General features: G+C 40.5%; 2 protein-coding genes across 8 annotated transcripts in view; one reads left to right on the top strand and one right to left on the bottom strand.

Moving 5' to 3' along the window:
• PGLYRP2 (peptidoglycan recognition protein 2) overlaps positions 1-10,794 on the bottom strand; it is a 30,136-nt gene extending 19,342 nt beyond the window's left edge. Inside the window, exons 1-2 of one of the 5 annotated variants that reach the window (XM_089489072.1) lie at positions 9,744-10,794; positions 1,139-1,215 (exon numbers count right to left, since the gene is read on the bottom strand). The gene's annotated coding sequence lies outside the window, so the exon portion shown is untranslated. Of the gene's footprint in view, positions 1-1,128; positions 1,235-9,629 lie in introns of all 5 variants that reach the window. The other 4 variants (XM_089489073.1, XM_089489071.1, XM_089489074.1 and 1 more) reach the window with 4 other exon arrangements.
• A 4,093-nt stretch (positions 10,795-14,887) lies between these two features.
• Positions 14,888-25,529, top strand: part of CYP4F22 (cytochrome P450 family 4 subfamily F member 22) — a 57,029-nt gene continuing 46,387 nt past the window's right edge. Inside the window, exons 1-2 of one of the 3 annotated variants that reach the window (XM_089489078.1) lie at positions 14,888-14,937; positions 18,529-18,703. The gene's annotated coding sequence lies outside the window, so the exon portion shown is untranslated. The other 2 variants (XM_089489079.1, XM_089489076.1) reach the window with 2 other exon arrangements.

Raw genomic sequence — 25,529 nt, forward strand, 5'->3', positions numbered from 1 at the left:
CTGTGCAAGGGGGGAAGGTATCACACCAAAACAACCGACGTGTCATAAGCACCATAGTTTCTTCACTAGTTCAGAAATATTGTGGTTTTCACTTCGTAAATGTGCCCTGTATCCTGTCCTCTTTTCAGTATCTACTTCTAGAAGCCCAAAGTGGGTATTAATAGATTCTCCCAGATACCCACCATCACCAGATATTTAGGCCAGATCATTGTCACCAGGATCTGCAGTAATTCCAGGACAAAGGCACTCTGAGCCACACATACTCCATTAGTGGGCCCATTGACTCCATCCAGTGCCTGTCTGGCCTTCAGGGTAGCCCCTACATACCCAAAGGTATCTAGGCAATTCCAAGGTAAGGGCAATTTATTTATGTAATTATTTAATTTATATGCCACCTTTCTCCTGGAGTGTGACACAAAATAAATGAGAAGCATGGGGGAATCATGGAGGGAGGGATGGATGGATGGAAGGAAGGAAGGAAGGAAGGAAGGAAGGAAGGAAGGAAGGAAGGAAGGAGAGAAGATACCTTTTCTCAGATCTCTTCTCTTCCTGCACATGCAGCAGTCCCATTCCCCCTCATCTTAAAGCCACCAGCTTGACCAGTATTTCACCTGGCCAACCAGCCCATGGTCACCCAGCAATGGCCTCCACATCTTGTGGATAACTCATGCTGGTGAACAGAAGATGGTCCTACTTGGTTTTTTGTTCCACCATGACCCAAATTCACTCTCAGTGGCCCACTCTAAGGTACTTGGGCAGTCCATAATCCCTGCCCTGCTTGCTCAGTGTGGAAAACAACAGAGATTTCCAGTGACCACAAATAGAACTGTTACCCACTGCTGACTATCATGACCCATGTCAACACCCATCATGATATGATGATACTAAAGACAGGCACTATAACTAGTCAAGATTTATTGGCAATTACTGAGTTGTATTTTATTATATGGATCTATATGTTGGTTTAAGATAGGAAAACCTTGCCAAATTGAAGTCTGGTTGCCTGTGGAAATGTAGCATTGTTTCCTGAATTATGACACTATTAATTACAGGTAAAACTTGATGCAAGAGAGATCATTATTTGAAAGACTATAATTTTACACCGTTTCCCACATAGTATTTCCTGACCTCAGCTCACCTTGCTGTTCTAATCTCTACTTTTGACTGCTAGTCTTCACAGAAGATACCTCTAGACTTCTATGTTCAGTAGTGCACCTAGGAAAAAAAATTAGAACTAAATTAAGTGTCAGAACCAACAGCAAGGATAAGAGGGCTTAAAAGTTAAAATATTGCATATATGTATGAGTAAGGTTAGTAAAGTTGTCTTCAGCATTTTTAAAAAACCAGAATTGGATGTTTGTTTGTTTATTTGTTTAGTTTAGTGTTCTCAAATGTAGGAGCTCATATTTAATGTGAGCACAATGAGGAAATATAGTCGGAGCTGGATACGCAAGTTTCATTGTGTGGTAAGAATGGAAATACACAGAATGCTTGGGTGAAGAAGCCAGAGTCAACAAAGATGGAGCAATGTTTCAAAGAATAATAGTGAAGGTGAAAGGCTGTGGGCTCATCCCCATTACTTCTGCACTCCAGAGTAATACATGTGTCCTGCTGTGCTACCTGCCACTGCTGGCACAAGTTGCTCCCTCTGAGGTCAGAGTTGAGGCACCTACATGGCTGGGTGCCTTGCTGTGATCTCAGAAGGAATTATTTGTGCCAGTGGCAGCATGGCCACTGTGTGTGTAAACAGCAGCCCGGCAAAATCCAGAGCAATCCAGAGTTGTTTTATACCAGTTTAAGGGACGGAAAAGCTGATTTGGTGCAGAGCTGGCCATCTGTCACGAAGACCGTCTTCATTTGAATTGGGAGTCTGGCCCTCTGTCATTTGGACAGATTGTCATGAGGATGGGGAGAAACCAATTTAATTGGCACATGTAGACATGCCCAGAATCTACAGAAGCATAGAAGGCCTAACTTTTATATATATATATATAAATATTTTATTCAGTATTTGTCATCTTCTGATACAGTGCATTACATTTCAATACATTCCATTATATTATTATGCAATATATCCATTCCACATAGTTATATCTAATTGTTATCTTACATAAGAACTTCTTTTGCCCTGTCATAAAATTTATCTTCCTTTCTTCTTCACATTTACTTCCTCTTTTTTACCTTTATTCAAACCTATCTCCCCTTATCTCCACATAACTTTTCTTTGTTTTGTTTGACATTCACTTGAGCAGCTCTGCATGGTTCCTTTTTTCTCAAGCAATCAGATATAATTGCTGTTCTCAGCGAATCTGACCCGTGTTTAAGAAGAGTATGTATTCAATTATTACATACTTATTTCTTATATCTGACCTGTGCGTGATGTTTGTTATTTCTTATCATTTTCTCCTTTCTCGTATTTTTAATGTGAGGACTCAATAAAATATTGTTGCAGTATTGTGTACTTGATCCTCAGACAAAACTGCCAATATTAAGCGGACAGTATTATCAAATGAGGTCTTTCTACATTTGCTTCCCTTTCTCATCATATGTAATATCCTCTTGTCCTACCATTATTGAACTTAGGGCCTGTTACAGACTGCCAAAATAAAGCTGCTTCGGGTCTCTTTGGAGGTATGCTATTTAAATGATGCATGTGTCCTAAGAGTCCGGAGGTCGCACCAAAGCCACACTCCATTCCTAAGCATTGCAGTGCAGCTTTGGTGCAGCTTCTGGATTCTTAGGGTGCATGCATCATTTAAACAGCATACCTCCAAAGAGACCCCAAGCAGCTTTATTTTGGCAGTCTGTAACAGGCCTATGTGTCCTAGATTTAAGTAGATAAGCAGGAGGACTACTTATTAGTAGTATTTTATCCAACCCTTCCTTTTATATGATGTAAGTTGCAGATCTATATTGGTATATTGATGATACTATCCTAAGACCAATATTTTTTACAAAAATCAGTTAGAGCATCCCAATCTTTGCTAATTTTTTCAACCCATTTTCCTTTCATGAAACTGGTTAATCTATCTAGCTCTATCATCTCAAGAGATTTTCTTAGCCAGTCATCTATTGAAGGTATCTCTTTATCTTTCAACATCCTTGCATAAGTTATTGCCGCCGTTATTAGATATAATAAAATTTTAAAATGTTTCCTTTCCTCCTTTTCTTCAGTTATATTCAATAGGAAGGTTTCTGGCTCGAATTTAATTTGAATATGCAAAAATTTTTGGATGATATTGTGAACTTTTTCCCAATATCCGTTTGCTTTTTTACATGTCCACCACATATGATATAACGATCCAATCCTTCTATAACATTTCCAACATTTTCCTTTTTTCTGTTTTTTGATTTTTGCTATCTTATTTGGGGAGAGATACCATCTATGGACCATTTTGTATACATTTTCTCTTAAATCCATTGCTAATGTCAATTTTATATCCTGGCCCCATAATTTTCCCCAACTTTCTAATTTGATTGGGTGACCTATATTTCCAGCCCATTTAATCATGCAATCTTTTATAATCTCATCCTCTAGTTCTCGTTCTAATAGTAGGGCGTATATTTTAGAGATTTTATGTTTATTTGGTTTTTAAATGATTTCATCCAGTTTGTTCTCAGTATTAGTGATGCCTTCTGATTTTGCATCTATCCTATATCTCTCTTTAAGCTGTCTATACGGGAACCAATAACATTTAAATCCTTTTTCTTCTAATTCTTTATCAGATTTTAGTTTCTGTATTTGGTCCCCCCGTTCAATTAAATCATAATATCTTAGAAAATTCCCTGAAGAAGTCACTATTTCTAATGTCCAAGCCTCATGTGGTGAGGTCCTACTTGGTATTTGATTGTAAACTTTGCTTTTAAATTTGTCCCATACTAATAGTAATGATTTTCTGATCACGTGATTTTTCAAATTCTTTGTTAACAGCTAATCTCTTGTACCATAAATATCCATGCCACCCATATATTTTGTTAAACCCTTCTAAATTTAGTAATTTTTTGTCTTTAAGTGTTATCCAATCCATAATCCAAATGAAGGTGCATGCATAACAATACAATTTTAAATCAGGGATACCAAAGCCTCCTCTTTCTTTTACATCTTTCATTATCTTCCATTTAATCCTAGGCTTTCTATCTCCCCATACAAATTTTGAAATTTCGGTTTCCCATGGTTTGAATATTCTATCAATATGTATAATCGGTAAGTTTTGAAATTAAGAACATAAGTTTAGGTAGTATAGACATTTTAATAGCGGCAATTCTTCCCATTAAGGATAAGTTTAACGTTTTCCATTTTTGCAGTTCTTCCTTGATTTTTTTACCAAGTCACTGTATAATTATTATCAAATAATTCAGAATTTTTCATTGATAAAACTATGCCAAGATATTTTATTTTTTTTACAAAATTGGCATCCCGTTTCTGACTGTATTATTTCTGCTTCTTTTTTTGTTATGTTCATTACTAGAAAATTTGATTTTGCTTTGTTAACTTTTAGTCCAGCGTATCTATCAAATTCTTGAATCAATATCATCACTTTATGGATAGTTTCTTCTGGTTCTTCCACAATTAAAACCAAATCATCTGCATATGTTCTTATTTTATATTCAATGTTTTTAGTTTTTGTCCCTTTTATTTCTTTATTATTTCTGATTTTATTGAGTAAAATCTCTAGCAACAGAATAAATAATAAGGGGGATAATGGGCAACCCTGCCTTGTTCCCTTCCTGATTTTACAATAATCTGTCAATTCCCTGTTGATTATTATTTGTGCCAATTGATTTTTATATATGGCCAAAATCCAATTTAAAAATTTTTGCCCTGTGTCCGTATTTTCTAATACTTTAATCATAAAATTCCAGTTAATTGAATCGAACGCCTTCTCCATATCCAGAGATAAGATTACTGCCTTTATACTAGAATTTGTTTTCTCTTGTGTGGTGAGTTCATGCCCCTGACATTCCAAGAAATTATTTTAGTCATGGTCTACCTTATCCTATATAGATATCTTCGGAATACAGTCCAATTCTCGATTCCCAGAATTAGTTTATCCCAATTTCTTCCAGTTCTTCATCTCCTGATATGTCTAGCCCTCCTGTAGCTCCTAATTGATTTCTTCCATCTTCATCATCCCCATCTGCTTCTTCCTTTTCTTGTGTTTCGCCCTGCTTTCCCGGTGCATCTATTGGATTCTTTTTCTTTTTTTCAAATCTTTCCTGTTCACCATTCTTTCTGACCTCTGACCTTCCTCATAAAATTTCCTTCAAAGTTTTTGATTTTGTCTAGGAGCCTCTTTGCTTTCTCTACAGTGTTTATTCTATATGATTTTTCTTCCCAAGAAACTGTAATCACTTCAGCCATTTCCCACCTAAATCTTATGTTTCTTGCTTGTAGGTATCTTGTGAGGAATAGGTAGTCCTTCCTCCACTTGAGCACAATGCGGGGGGGGGGGGGGCATCTTTTTACTTCTGATTCATTTTCCTTAGTTCTTTTCCAAAGCTTGCTTCCATAATTCTGTCACGCATCCTTTCACAAGTCAGGTAGACCACAATGTCTCTAGGAAGATGTTTTTTCCTCGCAGTTGCAGAGTTAACGCAAAAGATCTTATCACTCTCCAAGTCCATTACCTCTAAGGGGATATCTGTTAATTCCGCTAAGAATTGTATTATCGTCTCATAAATATCTTCATTTGAGTTTTCTTCCAATCCTCTTATTTTGAGACTTTTTTTCCTAATTTTAGATCTTCTCCTTATGTTTTCCTCTACTTCTTGTTTCTGACTCAGTTCTATATCTTTTGTTCTTTCTAGATCTTCTGTTTTATTTTCTAATGCCCCAATTTTTAAATGTGCTTCTTTTAAGTCTTCTGTCAATACTTGAATTGTTGATTTCAGATCTTCTATCTCTTTTTTAAATCCTTCCTAATATCTTCTTTAGATCTTACCAATTCTTGTTTAAAGTTTTTTTCCCATTTTTTTCTATTGCTTCCAGAATCTTTAAATTCGAATCAGGAGCTTTTAACTCAACTGATGGTCTTCTACTTAAGGTTTGACTAACTGCTTGCAGCTTTTGTGCTGTATTTCTGGTTACCACCAACATTTTACAAGAAATACTAATACTTCTTAAATGAGCTCCAAAATAAACGTGTCCTCTTATCTCTATTATGTGCAGTCACTATAGTCAATTCTTATCAAATTTTAACTATATATATATATATCAACCAAATATGTTAAAGTTATTTCCTATCAACGTGCAATGAAAACACTGAGTCAGTTGCACACTAGTAATAATATAAATGTGTAATATTGATCTCACCTTCTATCTTAACTGTCCAGTAGTTCAAAGCTCAAGTCATATATACTCCCACAATTCCCCATATAAAGTTCCCCCAGAATTATCAAATAGTGGAAAAAAACTATATAAGATGTTTATATTGACTCCTCCCTCCATAACTGTCATCTTCTGGCCTATGAGGGAGTTGACCAGGCAGGCCCAGCTCCATCAGGGCTAGCCTGAAGAAGAAGAGCCCTCCCTCCAGTCCATCTGCCTTGGTCCAGGCCTCAGAGGGAGAGAAGAATGCTGGACCTGATCCCCCCTCACCATTCCCTTCTCCTTTTGTGTTGTTTCTTTTAGATTGTAAGCCTGAGGGGAGGGAACCATCTATTATCCCCTCTGTTGTAAGCCGCCCGGATTCCCAGTGATTGGGCGGCATATAAATAAATCCTATTATTATTATTATTTACTTTTCTACCAACCTGTTCTTCCTTTTACACACTCCCCATTAAATAGCTTATCTAATCGGAATGAAGGATATATATATCATAATGTCGGAGTGTCCCTCTTTAGGGTAATCTAATTTCTTTATATATATTTTTTTTAATTACCGCTATACCGGTGTCCCATATAATTTTTATAGGCATCTCCTTTGTTATATTTTCCATAAAGAAATATTTTTCCTTTTTCAGTTTTTTCACAAATACTTAATCTTTAATTAATCTCTCATCTAGTTTCCAATTCCATTCCTGACTTTGCTGTTTTATCTTTACTTCTAATTCTATTAAGTTATGATCTGTCATTAGTTTCGGCTCTATCTCCATTGCCTCTATTCTTGGTAATACCTTTTTTGTTACAAAGAACATATTAATTCTAGATCTGGAGTGAAACGAATCAGAATAATAAGTGAATCCTTTCTTTAGTCCATATAAGTATGTCCATACATCCACCAACTTGTGCTCATCTATCATTTCAAAACATTTCTTTGGCAATCTGCCTTGATGTTTCTTAATATGTCTTTTCGATTCTCAATCCCTTTGGGGCTTGATTACCCCATTAAAGTCCCCCACCAACATTATATTTTCCCTATTTATTTTAGCTAACTCCGCATTCAATTTTTTAAAAAAACTTTCCTTATTATCTATAGGAGCATATATACAAACAATATATATCTATTCATCATCCCGCTCAATTTCAATTGCCACATATCTCCCATTTGTATCTTCAAACATCTTTTTCGCCACATATTTCTTACATACATAAATTGCTACCCCCCCTTTTCCTTTTTTTTCTTATCAGAAGACCAAAATAACTCTCCTAATTTCTTAATTTGAATAGAATTAATTTCATTTTCTTTAATTTTTGTTTCTTGTAGACACAATATGTCATATTGATTTTTTTCCAAATAATGAAATAATAATTTTCTTTTGCGTGTTTTATTCATGCCACGGACATTCAATGAAGCAATTTTGATTCTTGTATCTTTTCCCATTTCCCCCCCTTACTTTGTGCCTTTTACTTAAGTTTCCTCCTCCTCCTGACTTAAGTTACTTAGTCCTGATTCCTCCTCTCTATCCACCTGTATACTCTCTTCTTCCTCATCTTCTAAATTTGTTAGGTCTTTTTTCTTTTCCTTTCTTTTTCTTATTACCTCTCCCTCCTCTTCGTCTTTTTTTCTTTTTTTAGTTTCCTGAGAAATTCTTTGGCCTTTTCAACACTATCAATCCTGTATCTTTTTTGTCTATACGTAACTGTCATTCCTTCTATCCTATCCCATTTATATCTAATTTCATTTCTCTGGAGAAACTCAGTGAGAAATTTATAATCTCGTCTCCTTCTCAAAGTCTGTGGGGGAATCTCTCTGAAAATTTCTATCTCCTTTTCATCTATTATTAATTTTTGTGTGTAATTTTTTTGACATAATTTTTCTCTCACCCTAATATTTGTGAACCAAATTACAATATCCTTGGGAATATTTCTTTCCCTTGCTATAGCCGAATTAATTCTGTAAATTCTTTCTGTCTGCAAATCCAGCATTTCTTGTGTTAGATCAAGATAGTGTGCTATTATCGGGATCATTCTTTCTAATAGACGCTCATTTTGTGCTTCCGGGACCCCTCTCAATCTTGCACATCTATCCCTTGCCCTGCTATCTTGTAAATTCATATATTGATTTTCTATTTGTTGTTCTTTTATTACCCATTCTGTTTTTTTGTCTAACTCTCTAGTCTTAGCTGATACATCCTCTACCTCTGTTCTTATTCCAGAAAGCTCTCTTGTTAAGTTGTTTATTTTTTTTGAGATCCCGCTTATTTCTTTTTGTATATCAGATCTGATTTCTTCCCTATTATCTTTCAATTCCACCTTCATCTCCTCTCTGATCTCACTCTTAAAATCTTTTTTGAACTTTTTTGAGCCGCTTTGATTGTCTTGTCACATAAAAGTGGGATATAAATAAAAGTTTTATTTTATTGTATTTAAAAGTTTTAACTGTCTTAACTCCTGCAATATTAGCACATTTATATCTGTATGTGAACCTTCCATTGTATCTTCCCTGGAGCTTGGGGAACCTTGCCCTCTCCGCTGCATTTGGGATCTTAATTTGCCTCTATATGACCTCCTTATCCCCTTCCCCCTTTGTCTGTTCTTTTATCTTCGTTCACCCCTCCCCTTAATTAAGTCAAACAGTCTTATATATTATTTTCTCCAGTCGTCTTCCGTCACAGTTTTGCTTGCTCTCACCACTTGTATCAACTTTATTTTGACTCCGACTTTCCCTCCTTCAATTTTCCGGTCGTTCTCCCCGTTCTATCCTCCTTCTCTATCGTGTTGTCTTAGCCTGTTGCTTCTTTCCTCCCTTTCTTATCTCCACTTTGTCCATTTCTCCGTCCAATATTTTCTCCCGTTCTTATTCCATATATATATATAAAGTAAAGAAGTATAGCAAAATGTCCTTTTTTATTTTAAATAAACCTATGCAGCTTCTCAAGCAGTTTGGCATTCTTTCCCCTCTCTTTCTCTCCTCCGCTTTTTCTGTACATTTCTCCACCAGTATCTCTCTCCACACTCATAAATTAATTATCACTTGCAGCTGTTTAAGTCCCCAGATGATTTTAATCCTCAGCTGGCTTTCTTGAGTTTTGCTGTTTTCAATGGGGAGATTTTAATACACTTGATGTGTTTTCGTATGTAAATTCATATATTTTCTTTCCCCAATTCTTCCCAATATCTCTTTCTTCTCTTTCTCTTCCCTTCCCTCTATCCCAAAATCATAGTCCAATCTCTGGCCATATATTCAGTGGCTCTTAAGTATCTTGTTGCCAATACCACAGACAAAGTTCTTACTGATCTCTAGTACCTTATTCAGTGGCTCTCTGGCAATTTTTCTTGCAAATGCAGCAAACAAAGTTCAAGGCAGTTTTCAGTTAATTGTGAGTTATAACGGAAAAAAAAGAAAAACAGGAGCTCTTACTTATCCACTTTTTGGCTTCCTTCTGCGTCTCTTCCTTTTTCTTATAGGTTGTTTATTTTGCTAAACAGCTACACGCAAGCTGGTGCTCCAAGATTACTTCCAGTGACTGTGACTTCTCTCCAGTTTTGCCTCCCCTTTTCTTTCTCTTTCGATTCCTTGCAATGTTATTGCAGCCAAAGAGGGGCCATAAATCCCAGAAGAGTCAAAGAAAAACAACAGCTAACCAGCGCTTTTCCCTGTGCTGTATATCCCCAGTCTTGACAGTTTGCTGGGGTTTGCCACTGGAGGAACAGCAGTGCTGCGCGAACTCACACTCTGCGCTGCTTCTTACTTGCCTTCACTGCCAGAAGTCCCTTCTTTATATTTTTAATAGAGCTTTCTTTGCCTTTTTAGAATCTTTCTTCCTCCTTTCTCTACTCCAGTCAACCCTATTATTTTTTATATTTTGTTCCCCCCCCCTCTTATTTATAAATATATACTTCTCCTCTTCAGTCCTTTGTTCCGTCACGAGCCACTCTTATTTTAATTTAATTTTCGTATTATTATTGGAGATACTCAAATAGTCATTACTCTATTGTAGGTAAAAAGCAAAGGAAGCAAAGAGACAACTTAACTCTCCGTTGTCTGAGTTGTCTCCTCCCCCGTCCTCCAATCCGCCACACTCTTTCTCTTTAATGTTCTCATCACTGTGTTATTTAATACAATTAATTATTTTGTTCAGGGACGTAGCCAAGGGGGGTGTTCTTGAGGTCCGGACCCCCCCATACATTAGAAAAATGAATGGTGTGTGCTGCTGCGCTGCCACACCCAAGCCCCATTATAATGGTGGCACTTAGTCTGGACCCCCCCCCCCTTTCCTAAAATCCTGGCTACGTCCCTGTTTTGTTTCCACTACATTAGGAATGAAAAGTAAAATTAATATATGAAAGGAAGAGAGGACCCACAATAGCTGTTTGTATCTTAGTTGTCTCCTCCCTGTCCTCTAACCCGACTCACTCTTTCTTTTGACTTCAGTTTATGTCCTACGTGTATTTGGCGTCATGTTGTCTCATCTCTGTCCTCTTTTCTTTACTATCCCTGTGTTTGTTTTTGTGCTCTCCTCTCCACTGTAAAGTTTGTAAAATTGTGAAATTGTAGAGCTGTGATGTTGTAAAGTTTTATTTCCTAAATGGTAAATGTTTAATTTCATAGCATGAAGCCAGCCAGTTTTCAGTTTTCCTGCAATAACAGTAGCAATACTCTGTCTTCCTGGAGAGACATGTAAAGTTCGTTTCCTTTTGTGTCTTACTACAATGTTGCATCAGTCCCTTCAGCCGCCTTCTGCGTCACCACTGGTTTCTGTTACAGACTGCCAAAATAAAGCTGCTTCAGGTCTCTTTGGAGGTATGCTATTTAAATGATGCATGCATCCTAAGAATCCGGAAGCTGCACCAAAGTTGCCCTCCAGTGCTTAGGAATGGAGTGTGGCTTTGGTGCAACCTCCGGACTCTTAGGACCCATGTGTCATTTAAATAGCATACCTCCAAAGAGACCCAAAGCAGCTTTATTTTGGCAGTCTGTAACAGGCCTATATCTCCACTCTAAACCTTTATTTATTTGTAACACCCTCTGTATGTTTTCTCCGCCATCTTAACCTCCAGAACTAGAATCCATTCATTGATTGTCCCAATCCTCTCAGATTTTATTTTATTCTGTTACTGTAAAGTCCTCAGTATTTTCTTTTCTCAAAATGAAAACTCTTTTAGAAAGTTTTTAAAGCGGTATCTCCTGATTGATCTAAGTCCGCACAGCTTTTCTTTTTCCTGTCCTCCCTCCGCAGGGAGGATTTTAGCCAAAAGAGCCTCTTGAAATGGCTCTAAAATGTTCAATATGTATGACACAGATCTGGATAGAAGAAACTCCTCGTTTATCAAACTTACGGCTATTAATCCCGAAACTGCTTCTTCTTTTCTTTCCTAAAACTGGCTGGGCGAGAATTTGCTCTGCTCTCAGAGCCCCGAGTTGCATCTGCGGCGACCCACAATCACGAACCTTTCTTCCCGGCAGCAGCTACCTCCGCTTCTTTTGCTGCAGAGAATGAGTTTGTATGCTGATCTTGAGGGTCCGTCTGTACCCTGTGTAACAACAGGGATTTTACAGAAACGTAAGGAGTTATCTCCTCGATCTGTCCAGATGCAATCGGTCTAGCTGGGATCCTGCTCAAAGATCGCTCTGCTTTCTTCTCGCCAGAAGGCCTAACTGAACCATGATCAAAGGACTCAGATTTAAGCATATGCGGCTTGAAAATATTAAAAGGAAGTATAAATTCCAAATAGCAAACCTTGATTTTCCATTTTATATAAGGGACATCATTTTTGCTCTGCCATTATATTTAATGGGACTTGAGCATCCATGGATTTTGTTATCCACGGGGGATCCTGGAACCAAACCCCAGTGGATAACAAGGTCCCGCGCTGTATTTTGCTTGTATTTCCTTTCTTCATGAGGTTTTTGGAAAAATTACTCCCACAGGATCATATCCAGTCGCACTGAAGTTCTGATAGAATGAGGCAAACAATAATTCAATCAATTAATTAATTTTTAAAAAGCAATACTTGGCCACTACTCTGGATTAAAAGTAAACAAAGGAAAAACAATTATGATAACTAAAACTATGTCTAAAAAGGAATAAACACTTCTAAAAGAGAGATCGGGTTATAAGATAGAGAAAGAAATTAAATATCTAGGAATTTGGATAGTGAAGGACAATTTAAAATTATTTCATAATAAATATTTAAGCTGCTGGAAAGGAATAAAAGAAAATTTGATAAGGTGGAACAAATTAAATCTCTCGCTACTTGGACGAATAGCAGTAATAAAGATGACAATTCTTCCTAAGCTGTTATACCTATTGTTAAATTTACCTATTGAAATTAAAGAAAAGATATTTAAAGATTGGGATTCTGAACTCAGAAAATTTATATGGAAGGGGCAAAGACTGAGGATAAAGTGGCAAATTTTGAAAGATAAGAAAGAAAGAGGCGGGCTATCGGTACCGGACTTGAGGCTGTACTATTGGGCTTGCAGTTTGATCTGGATTCAAAATTGGATCAAATTGGAAGACAAAGAGCTACTTAACCTGGAGGCAATACAGTGTAGATTTGGCTGGCATGCTTTTCTGGGTTATCAAAAACTTAAATGTAACCAAGACTTTATGACTCACCCGATTAGAAGATCTTTATTTTTGGCATGGGAAAAAGTTAAAGCGAAGTTTTATTTTAGCCTGACATTGTGGATCTCCACGCAAGAGGCATTCTATGGCAGATGGACAGAGAGCAAAACATGGCCCATATATAAGAATTTAATTTAAAAAGATAGTACAGGTAACATGGAGATAAAGTCAAGGGAAGAGTTAGCCAGAGAAGGTTACCATATTTCTTGGTTTAATTATCTCCAGATCAGGCAACATTACAAAGAAGACAAAGGCACAATAGGCATTGAAAACAACTTGAATGAATGTGTGGTCAGTGCAAATGTCAATGAAAATGTAATTGTGGCTATAGCAAGAGAATAGCAATTAGGTGCTCTAACTAGAGGTTTTTATAAAGGGAATGTTCAAATCCAGTTCTTCCACCTCCTGCTGTCAAGGCTCTTCGGGCATATTCGGGAAGATAGCAATAGCAATAGCAATAGCATTTACATTTCTGTACCACTTCATACTGAACTAAGCAGTCTCTAAGCAGTTTACAATCTGTAAGCCAATTGCCCCCAGCAAGCTGGGTACTCATTTTACCGATCTACAAAAGGATGGAAGGCTGAGTCAACCTTGGAGCCTTGCAGTGATCGAACTCACAACCTTGTGGCTGAGCTGCAAAAGGAGGGTTTTCAGCAAGCAGAGATCCTATCTCCTTTATTGAAGAAACAGCCCTGTCCTTGTCTTGTGTCTGCTTTGTTGTTTGGGAGAGTTTCCCAACAGAGTGGATTCTTTAGGTGTCAAACTACTAAAATTTTGCTCTTTTGTTGATGATAAGGGAGTCTCTACTGTTCGTTGGGTTCGAAGGATGATATAGGAAAGTTCCATACTTAGTAAGATGCTGCCCATACAACCCAGGACAAATTGAAATCATGGAAGGATTTACATTCTGACCTCATCCTTTTAATTCTTCAGAGATATATTAGATGGGCTGAACAATCTCTTACTTTTCTGCTATTTGCAGATACTGATTCTGCTATAACATACAAAGTAGCTAAATTCTGTGCAGCAGTAATTAGAATAGATGGCATAGAAGGCATTCTCACTAACTCTATATGTTTATTTGAAACCTTTAATACTCAACATATAAGATTATGTTTTAAGTTGTTTTTATGTACCTCTGTGCTGTTTTAATCTAATGTGATTCCTAAATTATGTCTATTAGTCTATGACCATAAATAAATACAGTGGAAACTTGCCTTACATGGGGGATCCATTCTGGACACACACACCCCACATAAGGCAAATTCCACCTGTGCTGGAGCCCCATTCATTTGAATGGGGCTCATGCACGCAGCGGTGCAGGAGCCCGTGGGGCACCACGGGCACACGCCCATTCATCTGAATGGGATGCGCCGCCCCGAGCAGTCTCCGCAGCTTGAGCACTTATGCTCAAAGCCATGTATAGCATGCCCATGTATAACGCGGGTGCACTGTATATACTATAAAGGGAATGATACCCCCTTCCCCATGGGGGAAGTAATGTATATATATATATATGTATATAAGTGTGTGTGCATGCATACATTGTTGTATATATGTATATGTATGTGTGTTTGTGTGTGTGTGTGTACACACATACACACACACACACATATGTGCCTTGAGGAGCTAAGCACACACATTCTATTTACAACTACATGTGCTTGGAGCATATAGTGGCATACCTGCTGACACTTTTCCTGGTAGCACATCTGTGCATATAGGTGCGTCCATCTATATGTGCAGATATACATGTATAAAGTGCACTAATAATGTGCGTAGACAAAGTGCCTACACCCACTGATATATAGCTATATGCCCACATCTATATTTCACATGGAGCCTGCATTCACGCAAAACAGAACACAGGAAACAGGAAACAGCTCCCTTCTTCACCCCGGAAGCGTTAAAGTTCACAATGCATTCAGAGCCCCACTGGGCATGTGCAAGAATCCCAGTTCGAATTGGAGAATGTGCATGGTATGTGCTGTTGTGATAATTTATTTTGCACTCCCTCTACTTTGCCTTGGGAATGACCACAATTTCGGTCTTCACATAATTAATCATGTAACTTGGCTTATTTTCAAATTGGCCCTGCTTGGCATTTCCTTCGGGGTGGGGGGCACATATCCCACGTATGATAACGGCTAACATCCTTTTTGAATTTTTGTTTGAAGGGATGTCATATTGAGGAGTGAGTGAGCTTGTTTTATGCTGCTCTAGAGACTAGAACACGGAACAATGGGTGCAAACTGCAGGAAAAGATATTCTAGCTCAACATTAGGAGGAACTTCCCGACAGTAAGGGCTCTTCGACAATGGAACACACTCCCTTGGAGTGTAGTGAAGTCTCCTTTTTTGGAGGCCTTTAAACAGAGGCTGAATGGCCATCTGTCGGGTATGCTTTGATTTTGAGTTCCTGCATGGCAGGGGGTTGGACTGGATGGCCCTTATGCTCTCTTCCAACTCTATGATTCTATGATTCTATGAATTGTGGTGCCCAGAACTGGACACAGTATTCCAGGTGAGGCCTAACCAAGGCAGAATAGAGTGGCACTATTGCTTCCATCGATCCTTAACATTCCCTTATAGAGCTTGGAATATTAAGAAATTAATTTGATAATATTAACTGCTGTAAGGAAACCAGCATGGTGTAGTGGTTTGAGCATAGGGCTGGCATTCTTGGGAGAACAGGGTTCAAATCACCACTGAGACATGGAGCCTTATCACACGGAGTTTTTTGCAGCTCTGATCCGCAGCTACTGCAGGTCCAACAATACGAATTCACGTGATAACGTGATGTATTACCACACGTGATTGCTTTCTATGGGGGGTCGTTATGGGGTGCATCCACAGTAAATCCGAAGAGACTCCTCATTTTGGTGAATTCAGTAACAAGCGAATTCACAAAAATTGCTTCTAAGCTCACTTCAATTTCATTCCGAATTGGTCTGGGGTGGAATACAACTTTGCTTCCATCCCGGTACACCCCCCCCCCCAAACCTCCAAGGCCCCACATTTCCCATGATGCTATTCTGAAATTTTGTTCCATTTGCTTCCGGTGCTCGGGAGGGTAGATTTAGATGTAGATGACAGGGGTGAAGGGAATGAAACAGGAGGCTGGGGAGAGAGATGGGAGCAACGGAGGGGGCCATTGGAGGCTGGGGGAGACAACAAACTCTAACTCCCAGAATTCCGTAGCCTCGAGCCAAGGACCCCACAACAAACTCCAACTCCCAGAATTCCATAGCATTGAGCCAGGACAGTTAAAGTGGAGTCAAACAACCCCAGCCTCCTGTTTCATTCCCTTCCCCCCCCCCCCCATCATCTACATCTAAATCTACCCTTCCGAGCACCGGAAGCAAATGGAGCAAAATTGTAGCGCAGTATCATGGGAAATGTGGGACCTTGGAGGCTTGGGGGAGTGTACCAGGACAGAAGCAAAGTTGCATTCCACACCAGAACAATTCGGAATGAAATCGAAGTGAGCTTAGAAGCAATTTTTGTGAATTCGCTTGTTACTGAATTCACCAAAATGAGGAGTCACTTCGGATTCACTGTGGATGCTCCTCGGAACGACCCCCCCCCTAGAAAGTAATCACGTGTGGTAATACATCATGTTATCACATGAGTTCGAATTGTTGGACCTGCAGTGGCTTTGGATCAGAGCTGCAAAAACCTCAGTGTGATAAGGCTCAATGTGATTTGCCCATGGTCATCCAGTGTATTTCCATGGTGGAGCAGGAATTCAGATCCTGGTCTTTCAGTATCCTAGTCTAACACTCAAACCACAACAACACACTGACTCATCAAAAAAGTATGCACTGTAAATTGAGAGATGTTTTGTTTATTTGTTCAGCTTGTGTAAGGAGAGGATAGTAGCTTGCAATGTCAACAGCAACTTCCATCAAATAGGAGGTATCCCTTTTGTTGTCAGTGCCAGCAATCAGAAAGATAACGTCTCTTGTTTTTAAACATTGCAGTAGCATGGCACGCTGCCTTGAACTTTTATGCATCACTCTGAAGCTTTACATAATCCATGGCTGGCAGAAGAGGAGCATTTTAGTACAAAGTGACACTATCTGATCTCCTAGTCCTGTGCCTTCCCCATCTCTTTGAAGGCCTTCTGCAACTGGGAAAGAGATAGTTGGCAACTTAAGTTCTCCTGTTGTGAAAACAGGACTCCTAGGCAGTGGGAAATAGAGCCCAAAGGTGTGCTATAGCTTCTCCTGCAACAGTACATCAGGTATGAATCTGTGTGTGAGTTTTGTGGTATTTTATACAGTGGACTCTTGGTATTTGCTGTGGTTTGGTTCCAGGACCCCCCATAGATACCAAAATCTGTGGATGCTCACCTCCCATTATATACAATGGCATAGTAAAATGGTGTCCTTCATATGAAATGACAAAGTTAATTTTCCTTTTTGGAATTTTTAAACAATATTTTCAAGCCATAGATGGTTGAATCTGTGGGTGCAGAATCTGTGACTATGGAGAGCCAACTGTATGTACATCCCAATGCTGTTTTTATGAGAAAGCTCTTATGATTTTGATCTATAATTGTACCAATATATCACATCTTGAATGGGTGTGTGAAACTTAGCAGTACAAGTATTAAAATGTAATGTTTTAATAACAACAACTACAACAACATTTATTTCTTACCTGCCTCTTCCCATGGATGAAGGCAGGAAACAGTAACAATTAACAGACACACCACAATTAAAACACATCAGTTAAAATACACATCAATAAAAGAATTTGTAAAGTTGGGGGGAAAAATACACATCGGACATGCATATAATATAGGCATACTCCCTATATTGGGAGAAATGTAAGGCATGAACCTCATTATTTTTAATGGGGCTCCAGCCTACGCTGGATTTCTCTTACGTGGCGGGGTCTGGAACGGATCCCCACGTCAGGGAAAGGCCCACTGTAGTAATAATAATAATAATAATAATAATAATAATAAATATTAAAACAATCCACATTTAAAATTAATCACTTAAAATTCAGTTTAAAAATCATCTGGGTAAGCCAGGTTTTATTTCACACAACAGCAATTACAGTGTTGTCTTTGGGGAAATTACCTGTTGGACTACATCTCCCAGAATTACTTTGCTTAGGTAGCTATGTTGGCTGGAAGATTCTGGGAGTTGTAGTCCAAAATGTAACTTTCCCAAGCTCTGTTCTCCATCAGCAATATTCCTGGCTCTTTAGACACAGGAAGGCAACTCTCCAGCCTATGACATATATACAAATGACATTTTGCAAGAAAGGAAGAGAGCAAAGGGAAAACAAAGGATGGCAGAGGTCACATTTAATGAAAACCTTTTTTAAAAAGCTACACAGAGTAAACCACAGGTTTTACAAAAATTAGAAATAAAACCAACAGGGCTTCTGTCCCTTACCAATACTAGTGTATAGTACTGATTCAGTTGCTGTGGGCTCAGATGACTGTGATGCATTGAACTTAAGGTTCTCCACTTAAATTTAATAGTTTTGATTTATGATGTTTCTCTGGTCTGATTGCCATTCAAAGATTAACAGAGATGCTCTTTTGTCTTAGGGAAAGTGGATAAAGACTGCAAAGATACTGGAATAGCTGTGTCAGCTGATTGGTGTTTTCCCAAAACCGAAAACCCTCTTAAAAACCTGCTGTTCATGTTTCCTTGAGGATTAAGAAAGGCATCCATTGCAGGCAATCTTGGAATTCAGGTCAAATACTTCTTGTGTCATCTCAGGTAAGAGTAAGTGTGGTGGAGTTGTATGAGTGTTGGACTGCGACTCTGGAGACCAGCGTTTGATTCGCAGCTCAACCATGTAAACCCACTGGGTGAGCTTGGACAAGTCACATGCTCTTGTAGCCAAGATTAACCTTCCATTTTGAAGCCAAGCCCTCCCTCCAGTCCATCTGCCTTGGTCCAGGCCTTGGAGGTAGAGAGGAATTGCTGGACCTCTTACCCTTTCCCTCCACCCCTCCCTTCTCCTTCTGTGTCATGTCTTTTTAGATTGTAAGCCTGAGGGCAGGGAACCGTCTAACTAAAAAGATTGCATGTACAGCGCTGTGTAAATTTACAGCGCTTCATAAATAAAGGTTAATAATAATAATAAGGGTCTGATTAGGGGAATTTTATTATTAGCTCAATATTGCAAGAGGGGGCTTGCTACGACAGCCCTGCAGAATCACCTCCCGTCGTGTATATGGAGCAGACCAGGAGATTCCAATAAATGGAGCTGAGACAGACTTCTACAATTAGTATTCAATTTATTAAAGCAGGGGGGAAACACACGCAATTCACTAACATACACACACTTATATAAGGCTCGGGAAATCAAGAGTGGAAATAGGGAATAGTTCAAGGCAGTACTAGGGCTATACTTACTTCAGTAGGCTTCTTCAGGAGTCCAAACGGAATATGATGGGGATGGCATGAGGCTCAGTCACAGAATGACTGGGCCAGGAACCAGGAGCCAGGTCAGGGTTCAAAGGGACAGAGCTTCCCCCTGAAATCCAGACTGGCCCAGTGAACAGGCAAAAGTCTGGGGTTTTTAGAAGGCAAAATCTTGCTTCTGGCAAAGGTGCTTGATGGTGAGAACAAAAGGTGTTTGGTTGCTTGGCCATTGTAAACAAAGGCTTTGCATTGTCTTGTTGAGACAAAGTGGTCTGACAACAATCAGGGGGAGAAGGTAAATGAGTTAAGTTAATCACTGGCTCATCAAGTGTGAGACCATTATTCTTGGAGGTGATGGTTTTCCCTTTAGCAACTCCCAAACTTTTCTGTGGGGAATTTCCAAAGTGTTGCTTCTCAGGGGTCTTGTGAGGCTGACTCATCTGCCTACCTGACCCACTGCTTTCAGGATTATGGCTGCAAGCCTGGCAGGTCAGTTTCAGGTCATGAAGGAACTCCAAACACACTCCAAAATGTATTAAAATCCATATGTGGTAACACTCTCAGCCTCAGAGATGGCCATGGCAAACCCCCTCTGAAGAGACTTGTCAAGAAAACCCCATGATAAGTTTCCCTTGTTCTTGTTGTCATGTGCCTTCAAGTTATTTCTAACTTATGGTGAGCCTATTATGGGGTTTTCTTGGCATGTTTCTTCAGGGGGTAGTTTGCCATGGCCATCCTCTGAGTTGGAGAGAGTGTGACTTGCCCAAGGTCACCCAGAGGGTTTCATGGGTGAGCTGGGAATCAAACCTTGGTCTCCAGAGCCGCAATCTGACACTGAAACTACTGGACCACACTGGTTCTCAAAGTTGCCTTAGGGTTGTCATACATTGGAAACTATTTGAAGGCACACAAGAACAACAATCACTATAGGGAGAAGAGGAAATGGTAGCTCCAACCCTGACCTCATCCTGGCCAGGAGACCCCATTAGAAGAAACATGGGACTCTCCCACCCTCAGCACAAGCTTTGGATGGCAGATTTATCAATGCCATCACAGTTCTGCCCAGGTCCTGGCTCAGAGGAGGACCTCTCCTTTTCTGCTTCCAGGTCCCCCACAATTCGGAATCTAAGGAGTATGAATTTGGCTCCTTCGCAGGGTGATACCTCCAGCCCAAGCTTCCTTAGGGATGATGCAATTAACTTGCAGTCAAAAAGCATTGTGGAGCCCCTATATTCTGGCCAGGACCCATAGGTACCAGAGTTCTGCTCTTGCCTCCTTTCACCCAAAAGTGGGAGCAGGGTTACTATCTGCACTCATTTCCCTGAGGATTCCCTTCCAACAGCCAAGACACCTCAGTCAATGTCGATGACAGACATTGGAGTTTATCATACATGAAATTTGAACTAAAATCCAAAGCAAATTCGAAGTGAAGAGGAAGCAGAGTCAGTTCGAATCCAAGGCAATTCATGTGATTAATTATCTCACGTGAAGAGCGGAATTGTGGTCATTCCTGAGGCAAAGCGAAGCGAGTGAAAAATAAATTATCACACCAGTACGTACCATGCGGAGTCACCAATTCGAACTGGAACCCTTGCACATGCTCAGTGTGGCCCTGAACACATCGTGAACCTTTGCACTTCTGGGGTGAAGAAGGGGGCCACTTCCTAGTTCCACTTTCACTTGAATGCTAGCCTCACGTGAATAATAGCTTCTCGTTTCTTCCTTCCTTCTAGTTTCCTGTCCCTGGAAGCCGAATCAAAAGAGGTCCTCCGTGTCAGAGCCCCCATCCATTTCAGCCGCATCTACATCTATCCTCCGTGTCAGACCCCACATCCATTTCAGCCGCATCTACATCTATCCTCCGTGTCAGACCCCACATCCATTTCAGCCACATCTACATCTATCCTCCGTAGAATCATAGAATCATAGAGTTGGAAGAGACCACAAGGGCCATGCAGTTCAACCCTCTGCCATGCAGGAAATCTAAATCAAAGCATACTTGACAGATGGCCATTCAGCCTCTGTATAAAGATCTACATTCTGAGGGAGTTTGTTCCACTGTCGAACAGCCCTTACTGTCAGGATGTTCCTCCTAACGCTGAGGTGGAATCTCTTTTCCTGGAGCTTCCATCCATTGCTCCAGGTCCTAGACTCTGGAGCAGCAGAAAACAAGCTTGCTCCCTCCTCCATATGACATCCCTTCAAATATTTAAACAGGGCTATCATATCACCTCTTAAATTTCTCTTCTCCAGGCTAAACATACCCAGCTCCCTAAGGCGTTCCTCATAGGGCATGGTTTCCAGGCCCTTCACCATTTTATTGCCCTCCTTTGGACACGCTCCAGTTTCTCAATGTTCATTTTAAATCGTGGTGCCCACAACTGGACACAGTATTCCAGGTAAGGCCTGACCAAAGCAGAATAGAGTGGCACTATTACTTCCCTTGATCTAGACACTATACTTCTATTGATGCAGTCTAAAATCGCATTGGTCTTGTTAGCTGCCACATTGCATTGTTGACTCATGTTCAACTTGTGGTCTACTAGGACGATATCACACGACTAATCCAGTGTCATCCTGAATGGAATCATGCATATTCACGTTATTGCACGAAAGGTTACCACACGCGATCACTGGCTGTCCGAACACACTCCGAACGCAATCACGCATCAATCCACAGTTAAGTAAATTCGTTTAACTAGCCAAGTCACAAACCCTGTTCCTAGGCAACATTGCACTCAGTGCGCTGTTTTTTGGTGTGATGTACATGTCTTCTTTGGTCCAGGTTCCCCCCCTCCCAATCTGGAAGAGGCAGTTCCCATTAAACCACGTTGCAATTCCGCTTCAATTTTGCTTCCGCTTGTCCTTCAGCATTGCTGAGGGGGGGGCTGCTGCCTGCTAATTAAGAGGCATGGACCCAGAGCTATTAGATAACCATTATATTCACATTTTAACGTGACAAGAGTGAATATACAGTGGCGCCTCCGCATACGCGGTCTTTTTATAGGCGGCTTTGAGCATAGGCGCTCAAAGCCGCCGGCGTGCGCGAGGCGGAAGGGGCGGCGCGTCCCATTCAATTAAATGGGCGTGCGCACCCGTTGCGCCTCGCGCGCCGCCGCGCCGCCGCGCCACCACGCACGAGCCCCATTGGAAACAATGGGGCTCGAGCATAGGCGGATTTTTTTATATGCGGAGGGATCCGGAACGGATCCCCCACATATAATAAGGTTCCACTGTACACTCATTTTAACGTGAATAGAGCATGTTCTTCCCGCCCCTCCCCCAACCTCTTTTGTAAATTGTGGGGTTCCTTGGTTCCTCTCTCTCACTCGCCTAAATATGCTATGTTGCAGTCATCTGGAGTCTCACTGAGCATGCGCAAGGGTGCCAATTCGCAATTAAGAACCCACCGATGGGATGGCTTACTATGCACAGAATCTGGGTCATGTTCGAGGAGGCCATTACAGTGAATTTAAGGTGTGATAAGTAATTACGTAATTGCGTGAATTTTTGAATTGACCTCGCTATCTTCTCTTTCAAAGTTGAGAGCCTCCCATCCCGTTTGATAAACTCCATAGTTTCATTCAGCCGGGTGTCGCCCATCCTATATCTGTGCATTTCATTTTTCTGCCCTAAGTTTCTCCATGTTGTATTTCATTTTGTTAGCTTTGGCCCCGCTTTCTAGTCTATTCAGGTCATTTTGAATTTTGATCCTGTCCTCTGGGGTATTAAAAACTCCCCCTGTTTTGGTGTCATCTGCAGACTTGATAAGTATGCCCCCAATTTTGTCCTCCAAGTCATTGATAAAGATTTTGAATAGCACTGGGCCCAGGACAGACCTCTGTGGGACTCCACTGGTCACTTCAGAGTCCGTGTCAGAGCCCACATCCATTTCAGCCACATCTACATCTATCCTCCATGTCAGAGCTCACGTCCATTTATTATTATTATTATTATTATTATTATTATTATTATTATTATTATTTTAAAAAATTCTTTCACTGCAAAATAATCAGTGTAGAAGCTGCAGCTTTACTTGGAAGTAAATCCTTTGGATCTGAAGGAGACCCATTTTGGAGGAGTGCAGAAATGATCCATTTTCCCTTATTCTCCATGCTCCCTAAAGTACCACCTCTGTGAATCTAATCCACTCTCCTTCCCTTTGTAACAGTTGCCATCTCCTAGTTTGCATCTGCCCTGGGGAAATGATCCGGATTGACTCCACTTTAACTGTCCTGGCTCAGTGCTATGGAATTCTGGGAACTGTAGTGTCATGAGACTTTGAGCCTTCTCTGCCAGAGAGCTCTGGTGCCTCAGCAAAATAAATAATAATAATTATTATTATTATTATTATTATTATTTTGCAGTGCCTTGTTCTCCTTTGGGTACCCTACCTCCAGCCTTGAGGAGACACAGGAAAGAAATTATTATTATTATTATTAAAGAATTATTATTATTATTATTATTATTATTAAAGAAATATTATGCAGCCTCCCTTCTTGAAGGAGCACGGGAAGCAAATGGAGCAAAATTGCAGCGCTGCATCATGGGAAATTTGCCACCTTGGAGGTTTGGTGAGGGTATACCAGGAAGACAGAAGCAAAGTTGCATTCCATACCAGACCAATTCGGATTGAAATCGAAGGGGGCTTGAAAGCAATTTTTGTGAATTCGCTTGTTACCGAATTCACAAAAATCAGGAGTCACTTTTGATTGACTTTGGATCTGGCTTGGAAGTACTCCCCATGGTAAGCAATCACGTGTCATTCACGTTTTAACGTGAAGTCGCATGGTTGGGCCAGGAGTGACTTCAGATTGGAGCTGCAAACCCCGTCATGTGATATTGTCCATTGACCACAGAATTGCGCTGGAGGAGCTACAAACACCTAGTGGGGTGTTCTCTCTAGGAATGCTTCAGTGTGACTTTTGGCTAAAATTGACCATAGAGTTGCGCTCTCTAGATATTCCTAGAGAGAACATATTAATAAAACCCATGAATAATCAAATCCACAAAGGTCAAAGCAACAAATGTGGAGAGATGAGTGTATTATTATTATTATTATTATTATGTTATGTGCAGGATCTTCAAATGGCTGCGACATGCCCAAATATTATCTAAAACTTATTATTATTATTATTATTATTATTATGTGCGGGATCTTCATTCAAATGGCTAGGACATACCTAAATATGATCTCAACAACTTATTATTATTATTACGTCCAGGATCTTCAAATGGCTGGGACATGTCCAAATATTATCTAAACAATGAAGACGAATGCTTTCATGGCCAGCATCCATAGCTTTTTGTGAGTTTTGGGTGGCCGTGTTCTAGAAGAGTTGGTTTCTGACGTTTCGCCAGCATCTGAATCAGAGGCGATGCCAGCTCCAGCTGCTGGTGAAGCGTCCGAAACAAGCCCTTCTAGAACAGGGCCAGATGGCCCGGAAAAAACACACAAATCTATTATTTCTTCTCCTTCTTTTTATTGGGTCATCATGTCCTCCATTTTCTTCCTTGAAGGCCCTACACCTGGGGCTGCCTTCTTTTCCTTGGGATTGAGGCCATTTGGCCTCCCAGTGTGTGGTGTGGGGCGGGGGGAGGAGGAGGAGGAGGAGGAGGTGGTGGTGGTCAATGGTGGGGTGCAGGGGGTGACACTTTGAGTCCCAGCAGGTGGCTTGCACCATCTGTAGTGCCACCTTTGTTCCACTAGGGGGAGCCGGAGCGACCCTCCCGATCTGCTTTGGCGAGCAGGACGAAGGCAGGCAGGTGCTCCTTCTGACCACAAGGGGGCAGCAGGAGCCTCTGGACCCAGGCAGCGCAGCAGGCTCAGGTGGGTACCAGGGGGCTCCTCTTCATCTGTCCATCGAGGCGGAGGGAAGGTGGAGGGCAGAAGCCTTGGCGCAGTCAGGTAAGAGGAGACAGGTTTACCTGGCAGCTAGATCTAGGCAAGGGAGGAAGGGGGGGGGGCGTCCACTTCAATCCCAATTGATTTCCTGGATTCAGCCCTAAGTGTCCTTAAGCAGTGCTGAGCAGCCCAGGAGTTGGACTCTTGCCTCCTAGGGCTGCATCCGCACTGCAGAAATAATCCGGTTTGATCCCACTTTAACAGCCATATGGATGGTCCTTGGGGGTCTCTTCCAACTCTATGCTTCAGATTGTGTTCCATGTCATCTGC

Source organism: Sceloporus occidentalis, unplaced genomic scaffold, assembly GCF_023333645.1.
Source record: "Sceloporus occidentalis isolate IW3139 unplaced genomic scaffold, rSceOcc1.0.p SCAF_1, whole genome shotgun sequence".
Classification (NCBI taxonomy): Eukaryota; Metazoa; Chordata; class Lepidosauria; order Squamata; family Phrynosomatidae; genus Sceloporus; species Sceloporus occidentalis.